This window comes from Thunnus maccoyii, unplaced genomic scaffold, assembly GCF_910596095.1.
Source record: "Thunnus maccoyii unplaced genomic scaffold, fThuMac1.1, whole genome shotgun sequence".
NCBI lineage: Eukaryota > Metazoa > Chordata > Actinopteri > Scombriformes > Scombridae > Thunnus > Thunnus maccoyii.
Window position 1 is genome coordinate 632,500 of NW_024757900.1, and position 20,225 is coordinate 652,724.

Below are 20,225 nucleotides of genomic sequence, written 5' to 3' on the forward strand. Positions count from 1 at the left end.
GATGGGTAAAGTAAACATCTACTGCCTGTGACAGAGGGTGGAGCAAACTCCATTTCCAAGGATGCTTTGCGATTTTCACACCTCAGCAGGGAGCAGTCCACATTGGTCCCTCATTGGCGGAGACGCTCCTGAACAGCGGAGCGTCTCGAGGACACAGCCATGACATCACCACCCCTTTATAAGCGAGCACGCCCAAACTACACGTCTTTCCCATGTCACTGAGCTAGGGGTAACTCCTGTTCCCCTGTGAGTTAGCTTAACTACCCCACGAACATGTTTTCCCCTCATCGAAGACTCCCCTCGTCGGACGAGACGAGACTTTGCCCGTGTTCACCCGAACACATTCCTGGACCCGAGAGAGACCGCTGCTGCAACCAGCGTCCTCAAATTCCCCCGAGAAAGAGGAAATGAAGTTACTTCGGGATAACGTGGACCGGCTCTGCCCTGCGCGTCTTCGCCGAGTCGTCTCTGCTGCTCTCTCCGCCACTCCACTCAGAGCCAGCTGCCTTGTTTTCGCTGACGTGCGAGAACGGCACCGTCTGCCTCCGAGCCAAGAACAAAGATGGACATTAAGACGGACTACACACACACACAACCTGCGCACTTTCTGAAGCGACCAAGTAAGAGGCATAAGTCTGGGCATAGGCAGTGTTAGTTGTGTGTTCTTTTCAGCATCAGTTGCTGTTGTTTAGCATTTAGCCTTTTTAGCTTTATTGCTATTGTTCTTGTTGTGTGAGTTGACGGACCGCCGAGTCCATTTTTCTCTGCTTTACTGTGAGGAGTATTTTAAGTTTGCTGCCTGTTAGTTGTGTTCACCACGCTAGACTATTTTGTGTTTTTCCCGGTCGGGACAACTGCTTCTTTTGTGCCACCGTGAGTGTGAAAGTAAATTGATTTGTCGATCAGAAACCAGACAACGTACGTTACAGACTGCCGTCCGTACGTGCGCTCTCTGTGGACAAAAGCTTCTCTCCCTCTCACGATCGCTTTCCCTCCTCCCTCTCTTGCGACTAACACACACACTCACACGCGCGCACAGACACACGCACCGACATCTTTTTGCACATCTGACGGTCAGATAACATCAGACAAAGCTTTGCTTTGTCTTTCGTTATCCGCCATCAGACACGTGTGTTTTTCACGGAATTGGGTGAGGGCAAGACGCCGACCACCAGTCACCTTGTAAGACACCGCCGTACTAATGCCATCGAGTCTCGCGTAACGTGACATACTCCCACAGTCACGTCCGCGTCGCAGACCTTCGACGTCATCACGTCAGGCCCCGTCGTCATCTCTCACACACACATCTTTACATACATACATATGCGCATTCCCCTGCAAGTGTCCAACTCTGTGCAAAGCTGTTTGTGTTTTGTTTGGTAGAATTAGATTTTAGAATAGCTGTTTATTGAATGAAGTATTTGTTAACTTTGTTAATTTTGCTAAGTTTAATAAACAATGTTATATCTTTAAAGAGAAGTTCTTTTGTCATTATTGTGTGTAACATATTGTGAGATGTGGCTAATTGAAGGAGTCAGAGCTTGAATTCAACCCTTCTTTGTTCACCCTTGAAAGTTGATAAGGTTGTTAAGGTTAACAATATTTTGATTTTGTAATCCATAATTGTCTGTGAACAGAGGGGTGGGCTCACAGAGAGACACTGGTTAGTATTGTGCGTCAAAAGACTCTCACACTGATCATCTCCAAACGTTTTCTTGGTTCCCAGGAGCTTAGGTGACTGCGCCGCGGCCCGCTGTGCGCAAGGGCGCGAAGGCCCGTCCAACGCTGCTTGCAGCTTTAATTAGGGCCTGAGCCCAAAGGGCGAAGACCCTCTTGTTTTTCGTGCGTTTGTTTCTTTATTATTATTATTATTCTTTCTTTCTTGTTACGCGACTTTAACTCTAAATTTGACCCCCTAAACATGCTCAAAAACTCACCAAATTTGGCACGCACATCAGGAATGGTGAAAAATTTGATAAAATGTAAAAATTAAACCCCAAAGTGCCAAAATGTGCTCTCTAGCGCCACCTATGTATCTAAAACGGCCGCCACGGCCCGTAGGAATGTCGTAGAGAGATCGAACCAAAACCCAATTATTCGTCTCATCAAGACCTACAAATCATACGCTGACACCCCTGACCTAAATCCAACAGGAAATCTGCAATGTCCATTTCAAAGTATGATTTTTTGCCAATTTTGGACCTTGAATAAACGCTATCTCCTCCTAGGGCGTTAATGGTATCGGCTTCAAACTTTAATACATGACTTATCACACTGTGTTGAGCAAAAGTTATTAAAAACTTTGTAATAACTCGAACGGTTTAGATTTAGTAAGCCCTGAAAGTTGGAGTGCGACATTACACCTTACAATGTAAACCAATGGGGAGGCAAATTCTGGGCATGGACTTTGTGCCAAACTGGGGCATCTGGCGTCTAAACTATAAGTCCCACCACTTTCAAACCTGTATCAATGGATTCGCGACGAAAATTCCTACAAAAAAATGATATTTTTATGTAGGATTTGGCCAAAGTTATGGGATTTATGAGGATTTTTCACAAGAAGATCACTTTGAAATCTTTCCTTCCAACTGTGAGGGAGAGAGAGAGAATGGGAGGGGGGGGATGGGTAAAGTAAACATCTGCTGCCTGTGACAGAAGCCCTTGGACTGCACCACACTCCACTTACTTAGTGCTTTCACACATGTGACAGCAGTGTTCAATCCTTACTTCTTTTCAAGGAGCGTATGTGCTCCTAAATGAAAGAAATTAGGAGCATACATATAACTTTAGGAGCACACTGAAAAATGTTCAAGTAAGAGTGTCTTACAGAAAACAATTCATTTCATACATATTTACAATTTATCACATACATATTTAAACTCTGTGTGTGTGTGTGTGTGTGTGTGTGTGTGTGTGTGTGTGTGTATGTAAATCACAATTAGCTGTTTTTAGGGGTGCTTGTTTATGGCAAAAATTATAATCACAATCATTTTTGTTCAATATTGAGATCATGATTATTTAACATGATTACTTTTTGCCTGTCATCTTCTGCAATTGCTGTTGTTCTTACATGCACATATTTTTTCTAACTTGGCTGAGGAAACTATTACACATCTAATCATATATTGTAGTAATGATTAAGAAAAAGTATAGCCTATATGAGGGAAAAACTCAGGAAGGCTGGAGCTCCGGAGCTCCGTATTAAAACTGTAATGGACCTGCCATGAGGGTGGAGCAAACTCCATTTCCAAGAATGCTTTGCGATTTTCACACCTCAGCAGGGAGCAGTCAACATCGGTCCCTCATTGGCGGAGACGCTCCTGCACAGCGGAGCGTCCTGAGGACGCAGCCATGACATCACCACCCCTTTATAAGCGAGCACGCCCGAAATATACGTCTTTCCCATGTCACTGAGCTAGGGTTAACTCCTGTTCCCCTGTGAGTTAGCTTGACTACCCCACGAACATGTTTTCCCCTCATCGAAGACTCCCCTCGTCGGACGAGACGAGACTTTGCCCGTGTTCACCCGAACACATTCCTGGACCCGAGAGAGACCGCTGCTGCAACCAGCGTCCTCAAATTCCCCCGGAGAAAGAGGAAATGAAGTTACTTCGGGATAACGTGGACCGGCTCTGCCCTGCGCGTCTTCGCCGAGTCATCTCTGCTGTTCTCTCCGCCACTCCACTCAGAGCCAGCTGCCGTGTTTTCGCCGACCTGTTTTACCTTGATGGTCACGGTGTTTTTTCCGCAGGTTACACTTCACTCAGCTGGCCGACAGACCCGCTGATTCTCTCCGCTTTAACCTAAATAGCAATTCGGGACTCGGTGCTCCGTTTGGATCTAAACAGAGAGCCGGGGTTAGCTGAGAGGCTAGCAGAGGCTAACTGGTTGTGCTTCTTTCGGTCATGCTGCAGTTAACGCTCCGCTGCTGCCTGTTTGCTGCCTGTTAGTTGTGTTCACCACGCTTGACTATTTTTATGTTTGTCCCGCTCGGGACTACTGTGTTTGTGCTGCCGTGAGTGAGAAAGTAAACTGATTTGTCGATCTTAAACCAGACAACGTGCGTTACAGACTGCCGTCCATACGTGCGCTCTCTGTGGAAAAAGAACCGCTTCTCTCTCTCTCACGATCGCTCTCCCTCCTCCCTCTCTTGTGACTAACACCATACTCACGCGCGCACAGATACACGCACCGACATCGTTTTGCACATCTGATGGTCAGATAACGTCGGACAAAAGTGTCCAACCTGCAAGTGTCCAACCCTGTGCAAAGCTGTTTGTGTTTTGTTTGGTAGAATTAGATTTTAGAATAGCTATTTATTGAATGAAGCATTTGTTAACTTTGTTAATTTTGCTAAGTTTCATAAACACTGTTATATCTTTAAAGAGAAGTTCTTTAGTCATTATTGGTAACATATTGTGAAAAGTGGCTGATTGAAGGAGTCAGAGCTCGAATTCAACCCTTCTTTGTTCACCCTTGACTGATTATCTCTCAGATATGAACATTCTAGGTGAACTCCCATTTATGAGACTACCTTGCTCGGTTATTGGCCCCGGTTTCGGGGTGGTGCTTCGTATCTGTTAGTTCATATTAATAATTCTGTTAATTGTTATAATTAATTATTATTGATAATTGATAATTATAGCAAATAATTAACTGTGTTCTTCGCAGATTCCTACAGTTGGTACCTGAATTACTGATTAAGGTTAACAATATTTTGATGTCATAATTCATAATCGTCTGTGAACGGAGGGGTGGGCTCACAGAGAGACACTGGTTAGTATTGTGTGTAAAAAGACTCTCACACTGATCATCTCCAAACGCTTTCTTGGTTCCCACAAGCTCAACTGACTGCGCCGCGGCCCGCTGTGCGCAAGGGCGCGAAGGCCCGTCCAACGCTGCTTGCAGCTTTAATTAGGGCCTGAGCCCAAAGGGCGAAGACCCTATTGTTTTTCGTGTGTTTGTTTGTTTCTTATTATTATTATTCTTTATTATTACGCCACTTTAACTCTAAATTTGACCCCCTAAACATGCTCAAAAACTCACCAAATTTGGCACGCACATCAGGAATGGTGAAAAATTTGATAAAATGTAAAAATTAAACCCCAAAGTGCCAAAATGTGCTCGAGAGCGCCACCTATGTATCTAAAACGGCCACCACGGCCCGTAGGAATGTCGTAGAGAGATCGAACCAAAACCCAATTATTCGTCTCATCAAGACCTACAAATCATACGCTGACACCCCTGACCTAAATCCAACAGGAAATCTGTAATGTCAATTTCAAAGTATGATTTTTTGCCAATTTTGGACCTTGAATAAACGCTATCTCCTCCTAGGGCGTTAATGGTATCGGCTTCAGACTTTAATACAGAACTTATCACACTGTGTTGAGCAAAAGTTATTAAAAACTTTGTAATAACTCGAACGGTTTAGATTTAGTAAGCCCTGAAAGTTGGAGTGCGACATTACACCTTACAATGTAAACCAATGGGGAGGCAAATTCTGGGCATGGACTTTGTGCCAAACTGGGGCATCTGGCGTCTAAACTATAAGTCCCACCACTTTCAAACCTGTATCAATGGATTCGCGACGAAAATTCCTACAAAAAAATGATATTTTTATGTAGGATTTGGCCAAAGTTATGGGATTTATGAGGATTTTTCACAAGAAGATCACTTTGAAATCTTTCCTTCCAACTGTGAGGGAGAGAGAGAGAATGGGAGGGGGGGGATGGGTAAAGTAAACATCTGCCTGTGACAGAAGCCCTTGGACTGCACCACACTCCACTTACTTAGTGCTTTCACACATGTGACAGCAGTGTTCAATCCTTACTTCTTTTCAAGGAGCGCATGTGCTCCTAAATGAAAGAAATTAGGAGCATACATATAACTTTAGGAGCACACTGAAAAATGTTCAAGTAAGAGTTTCTTACAGAAAACAATTCATTTCATACATATTTACAATTTATCACATACATATTTAAACTCTGTGTGTGTGTGTGTGTGTGTGTGTGTGTGTGTGTGTGTGTGTGTATGTAAATCACAATTAGCTGTTTTTAGGGGTGCTTGTTTATGGCAAAAATTATAATCACAATCAGTTTTGTTCAATATTGAGATCATGATTATTTAACATGATTACTTTTTGACTGTCATCTTCTGCAATTGCTGTTGTTCATACATGCACATATTTTTTCTAACTTGGCTGAGGAGACTATTACACATCTAATCATATATTGTAGTAATGATTAAGAAAAAGTATAGCCTATATGAGGGAAAAACTCAGGAAGGCTGGAGCTCCGGAGCTCCGTATTAAAACTGTAATGGACCTGCCATGAGGGTGGAGCAAACTCCATTTCCAAGAATGCTTTGCGATTTTCACACCTCAGCAGGGAGCAGTCAACATCGGTCCCTCATTGGCGGAGACGCTCCTGCACAGCGGAGCGTCCTGAGGACGCAGCCATGACATCACCACCCCTTTATAAGCGAGCACGCCCGAAATATACGTCTTTCCCATGTCACTGAGCTAGGGTTAACTCCTGTTCCCCTGTGAGTTAGCTTGACTACCCCACGAACATGTTTTCCCCTCATCGAAGACTCCCCTCGTCGGACGAGACGAGACTTTGCCCGTGTTCACCCGAACACATTCCTGGACCCGAGAGAGACCGCTGCTGCAACCAGCGTCCTCAAATTCCCCCGGAGAAAGAGGAAATGAAGTTACTTCGGGATAACGTGGACCGGCTCTGCCCTGCGCGTCTTCGCCGAGTCATCTCTGCTGTTCTCTCCGCCACTCCACTCAGAGCCAGCTGCCGTGTTTTCGCCGACCTGTTTTACCTTGATGGTCACGGTGTTTTTTCCGCAGGTTACACTTCACTCAGCTGGCCGACAGACCCGCTGATTCTCTCCGCTTTAACCTAAATAGCAATTCGGGACTCGGTGCTCCGTTTGGATCTAAACAGAGAGCCGGGGTTAGCTGAGAGGCTAGCAGAGGCTAACTGGTTGTGCTTCTTTCGGTCATGCTGCAGTTAACGCTCCGCTGCTGCCTGTTTGCTGCCTGTTAGTTGTGTTCACCACGCTTGACTATTTTGTGTTTGTCCCGCTCGGGACTACTGTGTTTGTGCTGCCGTGAGTGAGAAAGTAAACTGATTTGTCGATCTTAAACCAGACAACGTGCGTTACAGACTGCCGTCCATACGTGCGCTCTCTGTGGAAAAAGAACCGCTTCTCTCTCTCTCACGATCGCTCTCCCTCCTCCCTCTCTTGTGACTAACACCATACTCACGCGCGCACAGATACACGCACCGACATCGTTTTGCACATCTGATGGTCAGATAACGTCGGACAAAAGTGTCCAACCTGCAAGTGTCCAACCCTGTGCAAAGCTGTTTGTGTTTTGTTTGGTAGAATTAGATTTTAGAATAGCTGTTTATTGAATGAAGCATTTGTTAACTTTGTTAATTTTGCTAAGTTTCATAAACACTGTTATATCTTTAAAGAGAAGTTCTTTAGTCATTATTGGTAACATATTGTGAAAAGTGGCTGATTGAAGGAGTCAGAGCTCGAATTCAACCCTTCTTTGTTCACCCTTGACTGATTATCTCTCAGATATGAACATTCTAGGTGAACTCCCATTTATGAGACTACCTTGCTCGGTTATTGGCCCCGGTTTCGGGGTGGTGCTTCGTATCTGTTAGTTCATATTAATAATTCTGTTAATTGTTATAATTAATTATTATTGATAATTGATAATTATAGCAAATAATTAACTGTGTTCTTCGCAGATTCCTACAGTTGGTACCTGAATTACTGATTAAGGTTAACAATATTTTGATGTCATAATTCATAATCGTCTGTGAACGGAGGGGTGGGCTCACAGAGAGACACTGGTTAGTATTGTGTGTAAAAAGACTCTCACACTGATCATCTCCAAACGCTTTCTTGGTTCCCACAAGCTCAACTGACTGCGCCGCGGCTCGCTGTGCGCAAGGGCGCGAAGGCCCGTTCAACGCTGCTTGCAGCTTTAATTATTATTAGGGCCTGAGCCCAAAGGGCGAAGACCCTATTGTTTTTCGTGCGTTTGTTTCTTTATTATTCTTTCTTTCTTGTTACGCCACTTTAACTCTAAATTTGACCCCCTAAACATGCTCAAAAACTCACCAAATTTGGCACGCACATCAGGAATGGTGAAAAATTTGATAAAATGTAAAAATTAAACCCCAAAGTGCCAAAATGTGCTCTCTAGCGCCACCTATGTATCTAAAACGGCCACCACGGCCCGTAGGAATGTCGTAGAGAGATCGAACCAAAACCCAATTATTCGTCTCATCAAGACCTACAAATCATACGCTGACACCCCTGACCTAAATCCAACAGGAAATCTGTAATGTCAATTTCAAAGTATGATTTTTTGCCAATTTTGGACCTTGAATAAACGCTATCTCCTCCTAGGGCGTTAATGGTATCGGCTTCAAACTTTAATACATGACTTATCACACTGTGTTGAGCAAAAGTTATTAAAAACTTTGTAATAACTCGAACGGTTTAGATTTAGTAAGCCCTGAAAGTTGGAGTGCGACATTACACCTTACAATGTAAACCAATGGGGAGGCAAATTCTGGGCATGGACTTTGTGCCAAACTGGGGCATCTGGCGTCTAAACTATAAGTCCCACCACTTTCAAACCTGTATCAATGGATTCGCGACGAAAATTCCTACAAAAAAATGATATTTTTATGTAGGATTTGGCCAAAGTTATGGGATTTATGAGGATTTTTCACAAGAAGATCACTTTGAAATCTTTCCTTCCAACTGTGAGGGAGAGAGAGAGAATGGGAGGGGGGGGATGGGTAAAGTAAACATCTGCCTGTGACAGAAGCCCTTGGACTGCACCACACTCCACTTACTTAGTGCTTTCACACATGTGACAGCAGTGTTCAATCCTTACTTCTTTTCAAGGAGCGCATGTGCTCCTAAATGAAAGAAATTAGGAGCATACATATAACTTTAGGAGCACACTGAAAAATGTTCAAGTAAGAGTTTCTTACAGAAAACAATTCATTTCATACATATTTACAATTTATCACATACATATTTAAACTCTGTGTGTGTGTGTGTGTGTGTGTGTGTGTGTGTGTGTGTGTGTGTGTGTGTGTGTGTATGTAAATCACAATTAGCTGTTTTTAGGGGTGCTTGTTTATGGCAAAAATTATAATCACAATCAGTTTTGTTCAATATTGAGATCATGATTATTTAACATGATTACTTTTTGACTGTCATCTTCTGCAATTGCTGTTGTTCATACATGCACATATTTTTTCTAACTTGGCTGAGGAGACTATTACATATGTAATCATATATTGTAGTAATGATTAAGAAAAACTATAGCCTATATGAGGGAAAAACTCAGGAAGGCTGGAGTTCCGGAGCTCCGTATTAAAACTGTAATGGACCTGCCATGAGGGTGGAGCAAACTCCATTTCCAAGGATGCTTTTCGATTTTCACACTTCAGCAGGGAGCAGTCAACATCGGTCCCTCATTGGCGGAGACGCTCCTGCACAGCGGAGCGTCCTGAGGACGCAGCCATGACATCACCACCTCTTTATAAGCGAGCACGCCCAAACTACACGTCTTTCCCATGTCACTGAGCTAGGGGTAACTCCTGTTCCCCTGTGAGTTAGCTTGACTACCCCACGAACATGTTTTCCCCTCATCGAAGACTCCCCTCGTCGGACGAGACGAGACTTTGCCCGTGTTCACCCGAACACATTCCTGGACCCGAGAGAGACCGCTGCTGCAACCAGCGTCCTCAAATTCCCCCGAGAAAGAGGAAATGAAGTTACTTCGGGATAACGTGGACCGGCTCTGCCCTGCGCGTCTTCGCCGAGTCGTCTCTGCTGTTCTCTCCGCCACTCCACTCAGAACCAGCTGCCGTGTTTCCGCCGACGTGCGAGAACGGCACCGTCTGCCTCCGAGCCAAGAACAAAGATGGACATTAAGACGGACTACACACACACACAACCTGCGCACTTTCTGAAGCGACCAAGTAAGAGGCATAAGTCTGGGCATAGGCAGTGTTAGTTGTGTGTTCTTTTCAGCATCAGTTGCTGTTGTTTAGCATTTAGCCTTTTTAGCTTTATTGCTATTGTTCTTGTTGTGTGAGTTGACGGACCGCCGAGTCCATTTTTCTCTGCTTTACTCTGAGTAGTATTTTAAGTTTGCTGCCTGTTAGTTATGTTCACTACGCTAGACTATTTTGTGTTTGTCCCGCTCGGGACTACTGCTGTCTTTCTGCCGCCGTGAGTGAGAAAGTAACTGCTTTGTCGATCTGAAACCAGACAACGTACGTTACAGACTGCCGTCCGTACGTGCGCTCTCTGTGGACAAAAGAGCCGCTTCTCTCCCTCTCACGATCGCTTTCCCTCCTTCCTCTCTTGCTACTAACACACACACACACACACACACACACACACACACACACACACACATACATATATACATACATACATACATACACGCATTCCCCTGCAAGTGTCCAACCCTGTGCAAAGCTGTTTGTGTTTTGTTTGGTAGAATTAGATTTTAGAATAGCTATTTATTGAATGAAGCATTTGTTAACTTTGTTAATTTTGCTAAGTTTCATAAACACTGTTATATCTTTAAAGAGAAGTTCTTTAGTCATTATTGGTAACATATTGTGAAAAGTGGCTGATTGAAGGAGTCAGAGCTCGAATTCAACCCTTCTTTGTTCACCCTTGACTGATTATCTCTCAGATATGAACATTCTAGGTGAACTCCCATTTATGAGACTACCTTGCTCGGTTATTGGCCCCGGTTTCGGGGTGGTGCTTCGTATCTGTTAGTTCATATTAATAATTCTGTTAATTGTTATAATTAATTATTATTGATAATTGATAATTATAGCAAATAATTAACTGTGTTCTTCGCAGATTCCTACAGTTGGTACCTGAATTACTGATTAAGGTTAACAATATTTTGATGTCATAATTCATAATTGTCTGTGAACGGAGGGGTGGGCTCACAGAGAGACACTGGTTAGTATTGTGTGTAAAAAGACTCTCACACTGATCATCTCCAAACGCTTTCTTGGTTCCCACAAGCTCAACTGACTGCGCCGCGGCCCGCTGTGCGCAAGGGCGCGAAGGCCCGTCCAACGCTGCTTGCAGCTTTAATTAGGGCCTGAGCCCAAAGGGCGAAGACCCTCTTGTTTTTCGTGCGTTTGTTTCTTTATTATTAGGGCCTGAGCCCAAAGGGCGAAGACCCTATTGTTTTTCGTGCGTTTGTTTGTTTATTATTATTCTTTCTTGTTACGCCACTTTAACTCTAAATTTGACCCCCTAAACATGCTCAAAAACTCACCAAATTTGGCACGCACATCAGGAATGGTGAAAAATTTGATAAAATGTAAAAATTAAACCCCAAAGTGCCAAAATGTGCTCTCTAGCGCCACCTACGTATCTAAAACGGCCACCACGGCCCGTAGGAATGTCGTAGAGAGATCGAACCAAAACTCAATTATTCGTCTCATCAAGACCTACAAATCATACGCTGACACCCCTGACCTAAATCCAACAGGAAATCAGCAATGTCCATTTGAAAGTATGATTTTTTGCCAATTTTGGACCTTGAATAAACGCTATCTCCTCCTAGGGCGTTAATGGTATCGGCTTCAAACTTGAATACATGACTTATCACACTGTCTTGAGCAAAAGTTATTAAAAACTTTGTAATAACTCGAACGGTTTAGATTTAGTAAGCCCTGAAAGTTGGAGTGCGACATTACACCTTACAATGTAAACCAATGGGGAGGCAAATTCTGGGCATGGACTTTGTGCCAAACTGGGGCATCTGGCGTCTAAACTATAAGTCCCACCACTTTCAAACCTGTATCAATGGATTCGCGACGAAAATTCCTACAAAAAAATGATATTTTTATGTAGGATTTGGTCAAAGTTATGGGATTTATGAGGATTTTTCACAAGAAGATCAGTTTAAAATCTGTCCTTCCAACTGTGAGGGAGAGAGAGAGAATGGGAGGGGGGGGGATGGGTAAAGTAAACATCTACTCCATTTCCAAGGATGCTTTGCGATTTTCACACCTCAGCAGGGAGCAGTCAACATCGGTCCCTCATTGGCGGAGACGCTCCTGCACAGCCATGACATCACCACCCCTTTATAAGCGAGCACGCCCGAAATACACGTCTTTCCCATGTCACTGAGCTCGGGGTAACTCCTGTTCCCCTGTGAGTTAGCTTGACTACCCCACGAACATGTTTTCCCCTCATCGAAGACTCCCCTCGTCGGACGAGACGAGACTTTGCCCGTGTTCACCCGAACACATTCCTGGAGCCGAGAGAGACCGCTGCTGCAACCAGCGTCCTCAAATTCCCCCGAGAAAGAGGAAATTAAGTTACTTACATTCCTTTTTTCCGCAGGTTTCACTTCACTCAGCTGGCCGACAGACCCGCTGATTCTCTCCGCTTTAACCTAAATAGCAATTCGGGACTCGGTGCTCCGTTTGGATCTAAACAGAGACCCGGGGTTAGCTGAGAGGCTAGCAGAGGCTAACTGGTTGTGCTTCTTTCGGTCATGCTGCAATTAACGCTCCGCTGCTGCCTGTTCTCCGCTTTAACCTAAATAACAGATCGGGGCTCGGTGCTCCGTTTGGATCTAAACAGAGAGCCGGGGTTAGCTGAGTGGCTAGCAGAGGCTAACTGGTTGTGCTTCTTTCGGTCATGCTGCAGTTAACGCTCCGCTGCTGCCTGTTTGCTGCCTGTTCTCCGCTTTAACCTAAATAACAAATCGGGACTCGGTGCTCCGTTTGGATCTAAACAGAGAGCCGGGGTTAGCTGAGAGGCTAGCAGAGGCTAACTGGTTGTGCTTCTTTCGGTCATGCTGCAATTAACGCTCCGCTGCTGCCTGTTCTCGGCTTTAACCTAAATAACAAATCGGGACTCGGTGCTCCGTTTGGATCTAAACAGAGAGCCGGGGTTAGCTGAGAGGCTAGCAGAGGCTAACTGGTTGTGCTTCTTTCGGTCATGCTGCAGTTAACGCTCCGCTGCTGCCTGTTTGCTGCCTGTTAGTTGTGTTCACCACGCTAGACTATTTTGTGTTTGTCCCGCTCGGGACTACTGTGTTTGTGCTGCCGTGAGTGAGAAAGTAAACTGATTTGTCGATCTGAAACCAGACAACGTGCGTTACAGACTGCTGTCCGTACTTGCGCTCTCTGTGGAAAAAGAACCGCTTCTCTCTCTCTCACGATCGTTTTCCCTACTCCCTCTTGTGACTAACACTACACTCACGCGCGCACAGATACACGCACCGACATCGTTTTGCACATCTGATGGTCAGATAACGTCGGACAAAAGTGTCCAACCTGCAAGTGTCCAACCCTGTGCAAAGTTGTTTGTGTTTTGTTTGGTAGAATTAGATTTTAGAATAGCTATTTATTGAATGAAGCATTTGTTAACTTTGTTAATTTTGCTGAGTTTAATTAACACTGTTATATCTTTAAAGAGAAGTTCTTTAGTCATTATTGGTAACATATTGTGAAAAGTGGCTGATTGAAGGAGTCAGAGCTCGAATTCAACCCTTCTTTGTTCACCCTTGAATGATTATCTCTCAGATATTAACATTCTAGGTGAACTCCCATTTATGAAATTACCTTGTTCGGTTATTGGTCCCGGTTTCGGGATGGTGCTTCGTATTTGTTAGTTCATATTAATAATTCTGTTATTTGTTATAATTATTTATTATTGATAATTGATAATTATAGCAAATAATCAACTGTGTTCCTTGCAGATCCTACAGTTGGTGCCTGAATTATTGATTAAGGTTAACAATATTTTGATTTCATAATCCATAATTGTCTGTGAGCAGAGGGGTGGGCTCACAGAGAGACACTGGTTAGTATTATGTGTCAAAAGACTCTCACACTGATCATCTCCAAACGTTTTCTTGGTTCCCAGAAGCTTAGCTGACTGCGCCGCCGCCCGCCGTGCGCAAGGGCGCGAAGGCCCGTCCAACGCTGCTTGCAGCTTTAATTATTAGGGCCTGAGCCCAAAGGGCGAAGACCCTATTGTTTTTCGTGTGTTTGTTTGTTTCTTATTATTATTATTCTTTATTATTACGCCACTTTAACTCTAAATTTGACCCCCTAAACATGCTCAAAAACTCACCAAATTTGGCACGCACATCAGGAATGGTGAAAAATTTGATAAAATGTAAAAATTAAACCCCAAAGTGCCAAAATGTGCTCGAGAGCGCCACCTACGTATCTAAAACGGCCACCACGGCCCGTAGGAATGTCGTAGAGAGATCGAACCAAAACCCAATTATTCGTCTCATCAAGACCTACAAATCATACGCTGACACCCCTGACCTAAATCCAACAGGAAATCCGCTATGTCAATTTCAAAGTATGCTTTTTTGCCAATTTTGGACCTTGAATAAACGCTATCTCCTCCTAGGGCGTTAATGGTATCGGCTTCAAACTTGAATACATGACTTATCACACTGTGTAGAGCAAAAGTTATTAAAAACTTTGTAATAACTCGAACGGTTTAGATTTAGTAAGCCCTGAAAGTTGGGGTGCGACATTACACCTTACAATGTAAACCAATGGGGAGGCAAATTCTGGGCATGGACTTTGTGCCAAACTGGGGCATCTGGCGTCTAAACTATAAGTCCCACCACTTTCAAACCTGTATCAATGGATTCGCGACGAAAATTCCTACAAAAAAATGATATTTTTATGTAGGATTTGGTCAAAGTTATGGGATTTATGAGGATTTTTCACAAGAAGATCAGTTTAAAATCTGTCCTTCCAACTGTGAGGGAGAGAGAGAGAATGGGAGGGGGGGGATGGGTAAAGTAAACATCTACTCCATTTCCAAGGATGCTTTGCGATTTTCACACCTCAGCAGGGAGCAGTCAACATCGGTCCCTCATTGGCGGAGACGCTCCTGCACAGCCATGACATCACCACCCCTTTATAAGCGAGCACGCCCGAAATACACGTCTTTCCCATGTCACTGAGCTCGGGGTAACTCCTGTTCCCCTGTGAGTTAGCTTGACTACCCCACGAACATGTTTTCCCCTCATCGAAGACTCCCCTCGTCGGACGAGACGAGACTTTTCCCGTGTTCACCCGAACACATTCCTGGAGCCGAGAGAGACCGCTGCTGCAACCAGCGTCCTCAAATTCCCCCGAGAAAGAGGAAATGAAGTTACTTACATTCCTTTTTTCCGCAGGTTTCACTTCACTCAGCTGGCCGACAGACCCGCTGATTCTCTCCGCTTTAACCTAAATAGCAATTCGGGACTCGGTGCTCCGTTTGGATCTAAACAGAGACCCGGGGTTAGCTGAGAGGCTAGCAGAGGCTAACTGGTTGTGCTTCTTTCGGTCATGCTGCAATTAACGCTCCGCTGCTGCCTGTTCTCCGCTTTAACCTAAATAACAAATCGGGACTCGGTGCTCCGTTTGGATCTAAACAGAGAGCCGGGGTTAGCTGAGTGGCTAGCAGAGGCTAACTGGTTGTGCTTCTTTCGGTCATGCTGCAGTTAACGCTCCGCTGCTGCCTGTTTGCTGCCTGTTCTCCGCTTTAACCTAAATAACAAATCGGGACTCGGTGCTCCGTTTGGATCTAAACAGAGAGCCGGGGTTAGCTGAGAGGCTAGCAGAGGCTAACTGGTTGTGCTTCTTTCGGTCATGCTGCAATTAACGCTCCGCTGCTGCCTGTTCTCGGCTTTAACCTAAATAACAAATCGGGACTCGGTGCTCCGTTTGGATCTAAACAGAGAGCCGGGGTTAGCTGAGAGGCTAGCAGAGGCTAACTGGTTGTGCTTCTTTCGGTCATGCTGCAGTTAACGCTCCGCTGCTGCCTGTTTGCTGCCTGTTAGTTGTGTTCACCACGCTAGACTATTTTGTGTTTGTCCCGCTCGGGACTACTGTGTTTGTGCTGCCGTGAGTGAGAAAGTAAACTGATTTGTCGATCTGAAACCAGACAACGTGCGTTACAGACTGCTGTCCGTACTTGCGCTCTCTGTGGAAAAAGAACCGCTTCTCTCTCTCTCACGATCGTTTTCCCTACTCCCTCTTGTGACTAACACTACACTCACGCGCGCACAGATACACGCACCGACATCGTTTTGCACATCTGATGGTCAGATAACGTCGGACAAAAGTGTCCAACCTGCAAGTGTCCAACCCTGTGCAAAGCTGTTTGTGTTTTGTTTGGTAGAATTAGATTTTAGAATAGCTATTTATTGAATGAAGCATTTGTTAACTTTGTTAATTTTGCTGAGTTTAATTAACACTGTTATATCTTTAAAGAGAAGTTCTTTAGTCATTATTGGTAACATATTGTGAAAAGTGGCTGATTGAAGGAGTCAGAGCTCGAATTCAACCCTTCTTTGTTCACCCTTGAATGATTATCTCTCAGATATTAACATTCTAGGTGAACTCCCATTTATGAGATTACCTTGTTCGGTTATTGGTCCCGGTTTCGGGATGGTGCTTCGTATTTGTTAGTTCATATTAATAATTCTGTTATTTGTTATAATTATTTATTATTGATAATTGATAATTATAGCAAATAATCAACTGTGTTCCTTGCAGATCCTACAGTTGGTGCCTGAATTATTGATTAAGGTTAACAATATTTTGATTTCATAATCCATAATTGTCTGTGAGCAGAGGGGTGGGCTCACAGAGAGACACTGGTTAGTATTATGTGTCAAAAGACTCTCACACTGATCATCTCCAAACGTTTTCTTGGTTCCCAGAAGCTTAGCTGACTGCGCTGCCGCCCGCTGTGCGCAAGGGCGCGAAGGCCCGTCCAACGCTGCTTGCAGCTTTAATTATTATTCTTTCTTTCTTGTTACGCCACTTTAACTCTAAATTTGACCCCCTAAACATGCTCAAAAACTCACCAAATTTGGCACGCACATCAGGAATGGTGAAAAATTTGATAAAATGTAAAAATTAAACCCCAAAGTGCCAAAATGTGCTCTCTAGCGCCACCTACGTATCTAAAACGGCCACCACGGCCCGTAGGAATGTCGTAGAGAGATCGAACCAAAACCCAATTATTCGTCTCATCAAGACCTACAAATCATACGCTGACACCCCTGACCTAAATCCAACAGGAAATCCGCAATGTCCATTTCAAAGTACCATTTTTTGCCAATTTTGGACCTTGAATAAACGCTATCTCCTCCTAGGGCGTTAATGGTATCGGCTTCAAACTTTAATACATGACTTATCACACTGTGTTGAGCAAAAGTTATTAAAAACTTTGTAATAACTCGAACGGTTTAGATTTAGTAAGCCCTGAAAGTTGGAGTGCGACATTACACCTTACAATGTAAACCAATGGGGAGGCAAATTCTGGGCATGGACTTTGTGCCAAACTGGGGCATCTGGCGTCTAAACTATAAGTCCCACCACTTTCAAACCTGTATCAATGGATTCGCGACGAAAATTCCTACAAAAAAATGATATTTTTATGTAGGATTTGGTCAAAGTTATGGGATTTATGAGGATTTTTCACAAGAAGATCAGTTTAAAATCTGTCCTTCCAACTGTGAGGGAGAGAGAGAGAATGGGAGGGGGGGGATGGGTAAAGTAAACATCTACTCCATTTCCAAGGATGCTTTGCGATTTTCACACCTCAGCAGGGAGCAGTCAACATCGGTCCCTCATTGGCGGAGACGCTCCTGCACAGCCATGACATCACCACCCCTTTATAAGCGAGCACGCCCGAAATACACGTCTTTCCCATGTCACTGAGCTCGGGGTAACTCCTGTTCCCCTGTGAGTTAGCTTGACTACCCCACGAACATGTTTTCCCCTCATCGAAGACTCCCCTCGTCGGACGAGACGAGACTTTTCCCGTGTTCACCCGAACACATTCCTGGAGCCGAGAGAGACCGCTGCTGCAACCAGCGTCCTCAAATTCCCCCAAGAAAGAGGAAATGAAGTTACTTACATTCCTTTTTTCCGCAGGTTTCACTTCACTCAGCTGGCCGACAGACCCGCTGATTCTCTCCGCTTTAACCTAAATAGCAATTCGGGACTCGGTGCTCCGTTTGGATCTAAACAGAGACCCGGGGTTAGCTGAGAGGCTAGCAGAGGCTAACTGGTTGTGCTTCTTTCGGTCATGCTGCAATTAACGCTCCGCTGCTGCCTGTTCTCCGCTTTAACCTAAATAACAAATCGGGACTCGGTGCTCCGTTTGGATCTAAACAGAGAGCCGGGGTTAGCTGAGTGGCTAGCAGAGGCTAACTGGTTGTGCTTCTTTCGGTCATGCTGCAGTTAACGCTCCGCTGCTGCCTGTTTGCTGCCTGTTCTCCGCTTTAACCTAAATAACAAATCGGGACTCGGTGCTCCGTTTGGATCTAAACAGAGAGCCGGGGTTAGCTGAGAGGCTAGCAGAGGCTAACTGGTTGTGCTTCTTTCGGTCATGCTGCAATTAACGCTCCGCTGCTGCCTGTTCTCGGCTTTAACCTAAATAACAAATCGGGACTCGGTGCTCCGTTTGGATCTAAACAGAGAGCCGGGGTTAGCTGAGAGGCTAGCAGAGGCTAACTGGTTGTGCTTCTTTCGGTCATGCTGCAGTTAACGCTCCGCTGCTGCCTGTTTGCTGCCTGTTAGTTGTGTTCACCACGCTAGACTATTTTGTGTTTGTCCCGCTCGGGACTACTGTGTTTGTGCTGCCGTGAGTGAGAAAGTAAACTGATTTGTCGATCTGAAACCAGACAACGTGCGTTACAGACTGCTGTCCGTACTTGCGCTCTCTGTGGAAAAAGAACCGCTTCTCTCTCTCTCACGATCGTTTTCCCTACTCCCTCTTGTGACTAACACTACACTCACGCGCGCACAGATACACGCACCGACATCGTTTTGCACATCTGATGGTCAGATAACGTCGGACAAAAGTGTCCAACCTGCAAGTGTCCAACCCTGTGCAAAGCTGTTTGTGTTTTGTTTGGTAGAATTAGATTTTAGAATAGCTATTTATTGAATGAAGCATTTGTTAACTTTGTTAATTTTGCTGAGTTTAATTAACACTGTTATATCTTTAAAGAGAAGTTCTTTAGTCATTATTGGTAACATATTGTGAAAAGTGGCTGATTGAAGGAGTCAGAGCTCGAATTCAACCCTTCTTTGTTCACCCTTGAATGATTATCTCTCAGATATTAACATTCTAGGTGAACTCCCATTTATGAGATTACCTTGTTCGGTTATTGGTCCCGGTTTCGGGATGGTGCTTCGTATTTGTTAGTTCATATTAATAATTCTGTTATTTGTTATAATTATTTATTATTGATAATTGATAATTATAGCAAATAATCAACTGTGTTCCTTGCAGATCCTACAGTTGGTGCCTGAATTATTGATTAAGGTTAACAATATTTTGATTTCATAATCCATAATTGTCTGTGAGCAGAGGGGTGGGCTCACAGAGAGACACTGGTTAGTATTATGTGTCAAAAGACTCTCACACTGATCATCTCCAAACGTTTTCTTGGTTCCCAGAAGCTTAGCTGACTGCGCTGCCGCCCGCTGTGCGCAAGGGCGCGAAGGCCCGTCCAACGCTGCTTGCAGCTTTAATTATTCTTTATTATTACGCCACTTTAACTCTAAATTTGACCCCCTAAACATGCTCAAAAACTCACCAAATTTGGCACGCACATCAGGAATGGTGAAAAATTTGATAAAATGTAAAAATTAAACCCCAAAGTGCCAAAATGTGCTCTCTAGCGCCACCTATGTATCTAAAACGGCCACCACGGCCCGTAGGAATGTCGTAGAGAGATCGAACCAAAACCCAATTATTCGTCTCATCAAGACCTACAAATCATACGCTGACACCCCTGACCTAAATCCAACAGGAAATCTGCCATGTCCATTTCAAAGTATGATTTTTTGCCAATTTTGGACCTTGAATAAACGCTATCTCCTCCTAGGGCGTTAATGGTATCGGCTTCAAACTTTAATACATGACTTATCACACTGTGTTGAGCAAAAGTTATTAAAAACTTTGTAATAACTCGAACGGTTTAGATTTAGTAAGCCCTGAAAGTTGGAGTGCGACATTACACCTTACAATGTAAACCAATGGGGAGGCAAATTTTGGGCATGGACTTTGTGCCAAACTGGGGCATCTGGCGTCTAAACTATAAGTCCGACCACTTTCAAACCTGT